Here is a 6,951-nt window from a genome sequence, read left to right as displayed (position 1 = left end):
AAGAGGAGGCTTTCTGCTCCTGTAAAAATTTACAGCCTTGGAAACCCTGTACAGGGTCGCTATGAGTCGGAACCGACCCCACGGCACATAACAACAACAACAACGTATTATAGATGGAAAAAAGATGGAAATTGTCAAAGACTTCATTTTGCTTGGATCAAACATCACCCAAGGAAGCAACAGTCAAGAAATCAAACGACATATTGTATTGGACAAATCTGCTGCACAAGACCTCTTTAATTTGTTGAAGAGCAAAGATGTAGGTTTGAGGACTAAAGTGCACCTGACCCAAGCCATGGTATTTTAAATAACCTCACATTTATGTGAAAGTTGGACAGTGAATAAAGAAGACCATCAAAGACTCGATGCATTTGAGTTATAGTGTTGGAGGAGAATATTGAAAGTACCATGGACTTCCAATAGAACAAACAGATCTGTGTTGGAAGAAGAAGAGCCACAATGCTCCTTGGAAGCCAGGATAGCCAGATTTCATCTCTCATACTTCAGACATATCATCAGGAGGGCCAAGTACCTGAAGAAGGATATCATGTTTGGTAAAATGCGGGTCAGAGAAGAAGAGGAAGGGCCCCAATGAGATGAATTGGCACAATGTGGCAGCAGCAATGGGTTCAAGCATAGCATCGATCATGATGCTGGCATGGGACCAGGCAGTGTTTCATTCTGTTGTGCATAGGATTGCTGTGAGTTGGTTCCAACTTGATGGCACCTGTAGTTCAGGGCAAGTGCAGACAAATTGAAAAATATAGCAGATCGAGAACCCAGAAGCTTAGAAATTAATACCTGAGATTGTTAGTTTTGTGAGCCAAGTTTACTCTATTCAATAAGTAATGTGGGGAAGTTAGTTAACCATTTGGAAAATAAAAGTGGACACCTGTTTGCCACTAGTCACAAATATTGGTTGCAGCTAGAATTATGGTTTTTAAATGTAAAATGAAACTTAAAAGTTTTAGAAGAAAATATAGAAAACCTTTTCAAATGGAGAATAAAAAAGTTTTCTGAAACTAGTGTACAAATCAATAGCCATTAAAAAAAGATTGATAAATTCAACTATACTAAAATTAGAATTTAAGTTCAACAAAAGTCATCAAAAAGAAAGAGAAACAAGCCACATCCAAGAAAAATTACTTACAACACATATGATAATAAAGGATTTTTATTCAAGGGGAAAAAATGTCTACAATTCCAAATTAAATAGAGAAAATTACAAAAAGCATGAATATATATTTTCTATTAAACACTATTGAAATAAATTGTGGTCAATAAACATGAAAAGACATTAAATCTCCTTAGCAATCAGGGAAATGAAAATTACAGTCTCGGTGAGATATAACTATGCAACTACAGGTTGACAAAACCCAAAAAGGTGGACAATATCAAAAGTTGGCAAGAATGTACAATGAGCAGTACAGTTGGAGGATACATTGACACTGTTTGGGGAAATAATTTGTAATGAATACCTAGGAAAATGGAAGATATGTAAACTCTACAACCCAGTAATTTCTCTCCATGAGACAAGTAACAGAAGACATGTACAGCAGTATTCAGAAACTCAGTGCACCTAATAGCACAAAACTAAAAGCACTATAATGTCTAACAACAGGAGAAATAATAAATTGTAGTAAATGAAAAAATGGAATAGACACAGTAAAAATGAATAAGTACATGTAAAAGCTTAGATGAAATCTCAAAAACATAATATTGAGTAGCATCAGAATGAAAATCAGGAAAAACCATATAATGTTGTTTAAAGAGAAATCCATGTATAAAAGCAACAGCAACAAATATAATTAACTCAAAATCCAGGTCCCAGTTAACTCCTGGAGAAAGGGAATACAAACTAGGAGGGGCTGTCAGGATGTTAAGAAATGTCAGTATTTTTTTTTCTGTTTTGTTTGTAGTCTGATGGGTACATGTGCTTTCATTTCAATATTTTTCTTTAAACTCTAAATATACATTATATATAGATTCTTCTCGGTGGATGATGTATTTCATAATAAAAAAAAATTTTAATATCATGGAAATCCCATGTTGGAAATGTTTTAGGAGTCTCTAAAGAAAAAGCCCTGTGGATTGCATATCAAGACATAGTAATTCAGTGTAAAGAATAGGCTCAGAGGCAATGTACAAAAAATACAACTCATACAAAAGAACCCTGTTACACAGGCTGGGCAAATAGGCACAGATGTGAAATGCTATTTTAGAATAGTCTAAATCTTCAAACAAAAATAGAAGAAAAGAAAGAGTAAAGATAAGCTCTGGACTGCTAATCTCAAAGTCAGCAGTTCAAACCCACCGACCACTCATGGAAAACCCTATACAGGGTCGCTATAAGTCAGAACTGACTGGAGGGCACTTAACAACAACATATATGTTTGTTTCAGAATGGCAACTTTCCCATTTGAATGTGAATCTCTGTGCACTTTAAACACAAGTGTGTGCATACTCATTCGACTTATCTGTAGCAACTAGGAACACAACTGGCAAACCATCATCAGCAGGACTCAGGCAGGGTACCCAGACCTTGTCCTAGAGCAGGAACCCTGGGAGGCCTGGTGAGGGAAAAAAAGGAACAGCTGGCAATTAGAAGTCCAGGGGAGTAGGTTAACCCACAGCTGGTGGAAATCAACCAAATGACTAAGAAGACAAAGGAAATCATGAGGGAGGTGCAGAGTATGATGAGAGAGACCAAAAGGAGAAAGGAGTTGACTAAATTAAACCAGACATCCATATAAATTAAGCTTTATTAAAATGGTGCTATGGTTCTGATTCTTTTAATACTAATTTATTGGTTTGATAGATTCATATAGCTGAGAAGAGCTCATACGCATAGGGAACCAGATAATTTCTTGTTCTCTGGACAAAGAATGCTATGAAGCATCCCATATCTCTTCTTCTTTCCTTCCACGTATTCCGTCATCTGCCTGCTTGTGTATATGGGTCCTCTGGAACCAGAAACTCATATATCTCCCTGATACACTCACCCTCAGATAGCTATAAAGGAAGGCCCTGAGTCAATGGCTTTAGTGATGACTCGCAGCCTACACAGACTCAGCTTTCAGTCTTCAATATTAAGAAAACATTTCTTTTCATGAAATGCAGCAGAGTAAAATACAGTTTGCTAAAGAGGATATTTTACCACTGAATACTGGTATGGCACTGTAGGATCACCACTGGACTGCAAACCACAAGGTCGGCAGTTCAAATCCATCAGTTGCTCCTTGGAAATCCTATACAAGGTCACTATGAGTCAGATCCTACTCGACAGCACTTAACCACAACAACACTAAAAATGAAACAGGACACATTTCTGAAAGATTTACAAAGCTTAGGAGGAATTAAAGGAGAAATACATAACTTTTATGAAAGATTAATAAAAAACTACAAAATGAAATGCCATGTCCTTAAATGAGTCTGAGACAAGAGAATCGATGAATTCAGAAAGGAACCTCTTAGACTGAACAGAGAAATGACAAGGAGAAATCTAGGATGATACAGGGGCTTTCCCAAGCAAACGAAGGAAGTGACCTGGAGGAGACAGATCATTCCCAGGGTCTACTGTCAGAGCTGGGTGAATGAAATGATCTGTTTTGTACTGTATCTTCCATCTTTAGTGCCTCATTCCTGTCAAACGGCACCAACTATCTGTCTTAGACCAGGACATTTCATCAAAGATGTGTCATTCCTGGGGTGGGCAAATTGACCTTAGGATAAAATGAAAATTCCAAACTTACTTGAACAAGAGTTCTTTTCCCAAGGGGCCTTCTTAATGCACCCTGACCAATTCCTAAGAATTTTTCTCAAGGAGGTTGGATAGAAGGTCAGGGTAGGGGAGAGATTGCTGTACTTTAAATAAAGATAAATAACAGACTGTGTTTTGGGATATAACAACAACAAAAAAAAACTTCATATACCTGTAAGTTTGGACCTCTAATAAATCAGAGTGGACCTAATAAAAACTAAGGTCAGGACTGTTAACTATAGCTCTTCAATTCTGTGTTTTAATTAATTTATTTTTCCAAATGGAGCAAAGAGTAATACCTCTGGGGATGCCGAAGGGCAAATGAGAAATGCTAAGTGAAAGTGCTTGTAACTGTAAAGAGTAAAGTGTCTGTAATACAGAGAGTCCTTTGGAGTTGAGACTACTTGTAGTTTGTAACATTTGACAGAGTAAATTCACTTTCTAAAGAACTGTTCAGTCAGGTAATTATATTCCCATTTTAGCCAAAGTAATACCAGCACACAACAAAGTATGAGTGTTTTCTATATGCCAGATAATACTCCAAGATCTTACTCATTCTTTATTTAAAACACACACACACACACACACACACACACACACACAAATACCCATGAGGCAGACACTTCTGCTATCCTCATTTTCCAGACGAAACACATACATTTACAGATTAATTTGTTCAATGTCAAATAGCTTAGAAGATCTCAGACTAGGTCTGTCACTTAGTTGCATGACTTTGGGGGAGTTTTCTCTTCTGTAAAACAGAAAAGAAGATGAGGTTATTGCTAGCTGTCATCAAGTCCAATCGGCCCCCACTTTATGGCAACTCCATGTATAAGGCACTGTGCCATCTTCAAGGCTGGTTTCAGATTGGATTCCTGTGATCCAAAGGGTTTTCATTGGTTGATTTTCAGAACTAGATAGCCAGGCCTTTCTTCTTAGTCGGCTTTAGTCTGGAAACTCCACTGAACCCTGTTCAGCATCATAGAACTATATGACAGCTTCAACTGACAAACTGGTGGTAGTTGGACATGAGGTGAATTGGCTGGGAATCTAACCCAGGTTTACTGCAATGAATATACAAATTCTACCATGTAACCATCATTACCCCAGTTGGATTACTTCTTTTTGTTAAGTGCCATGAGACAGATCAACAAGAGCCTCCCTCCTGACTAGATGCATGTTCTGCTCTCTCACTTGTGGACCTTTCCTTTTGTGTCTGGAAACAAAGATCCATCCCAGACTCCTTTTTTTCCTATTCATGCTACAGCTGGATTGGAACTTATTGGACTCAGAAAGAAAACTATCATGGGTATCCAATTGTTATTTACCAAACTCACAGTACATACTCATGATAGTAAAACCTCATCTTGCCTTAAAACGAAGGTCAGGCCATGTTATTTCATATCCCTGGGCCTCTGGTAAAGAAATGAATGGGGGCAAACTAAATAATTCTTGAGCTTCCAGTTGTCATAGAGTTAACTCTGACTTATGGTGACTACGCGTGTACCAGAAGAGAACTGTGCTCCATAAGGTTGGACTCAATCCTTCAACTTTTCAGTTACTAGTTGGAAAGTAAATAGTACTACCAGGAACTTCTCTAAGAGTATAGGACTCCTTAAGGTATGTTATTATGGGATAAAGTGCTGGACCGTAAGGTCGGTTTGAACCACAAGGCTAGTGGTTCAAACTCACCAGGCACTCCTTGAAAAACCTATAGAGGATCTTTAAGAGTTGGAACTGACTCTACAGTACTTAACAACAACAGCAGCAAGTGTGTGTGGAGAGTTGTGGGGAGAGAGAATTTTTGCCTAAAGCTACTTCCCAGAGACAAACAATATCAGGAACCCAGATTCCATTTATTCATAGCAATTCTCTTGTGTCTGATGCTGATCTCCTTACCTTTGTTTTTACTGTGGTTTCCATCAGGACTCTGTAGTCCTTTTCCATACTGAGCATCAGTCATATGGGCCCTCTTGATCATCCGCTACTTTGGAAGCAGCTGTATTCTCCTCCCGCCCCTCACTCCCCTAGCCTCACTGTACACATTTTATCTCCTGTATGTTTATCCTATTTAGAGCTGTACATGTTGTGCTTGAAATCTGACCCTCCTTTTTGTTCAGACAATCAGCAGCAATTTCTCTGCTCCAGTATCCATGCTGGTGGTAAATTGGAACTATTGTTTTCCAAAGGCCTTTGGAGCTACTAAATTTTGGAAATCCATTTGTCCTTCATTTGCATATGTATGTTAGTGAACATTCAAGCATCTCATCTACATAAGCAAAAGAAGAACATCTGTTTTCCTTTCCTAACTAGTATTGATCATAGAATTTTCAGAGGCTTCATTGCTGGGTGATTCTGGGTGTCTGATCCCAGCATGTATTATAGAGCCACCTCCTGGCCAAAAAAAAGAAGAGAAGTAGTGTATTTGGAAACGGCAGAATAGCACATCTTAGGGCCTATACACCACCACTCCTCTGTCAGTTTGTCATACTGTGGTGGCTTGTGAGTTGCTATGATCTGAAAGCTATACCAATGGTATTTTAAATATCAGCAGGGTCACCCATGGTGGACAAGTTTCAGATGAGCTTACAGACAAAGATAGACTAGGAAGAAGGAGTGACAAACTACTTCTGAATATTTAATCACTGAAAACCTTATGAATAGCAGAGAAACACTGTCAGATATACTGCTGGAAAATGAGCCCGTCAGGTTGGAATGCACTCAAAATGTGACTGGGGAAGAGATGCCTCCTCAAAGTAGAGATGTCCATGATGATGTGAATGGAGTAAAGACTGTGGGAGAAAAGTCCATGGGACCTTCATTTGCAGGCAGGGCACAACACAAAATGAAGAGAAACAGCTGTAAACATCCATTGATAATCGGAACATGGAATATACGAAGTATGAATATGGGAAAATTGGAAGTTGTCAAAAATGAAATGGAATGCATAAACATCAATATCTTAGGTATTAGTGAGCTAAAATGGACTGGTATTAGCCATTTTGAATCTGACAACCACATGATTTACTATGCTAGGAATGACAAATTGAAGAGGAATGGTGTTGCATTCATTGTCAAAAAGAACATATCCAGATCAGTCATTAGGGACAATGCTGTCTGTGATAGGATAATATCCATGCACCTACAGAGACAATAGATCTGTTTTGGAAGAAGTGCAGCCAGAGTGCTCC

This window comes from Chrysochloris asiatica, unplaced genomic scaffold (assembly GCF_000296735.1).
Source record: "Chrysochloris asiatica unplaced genomic scaffold, ChrAsi1.0 scaffold00241, whole genome shotgun sequence".
NCBI classification, from domain to species: Eukaryota; Metazoa; Chordata; class Mammalia; order Afrosoricida; family Chrysochloridae; genus Chrysochloris; species Chrysochloris asiatica.
This window is presented reverse-complemented; position numbering follows the sequence as displayed.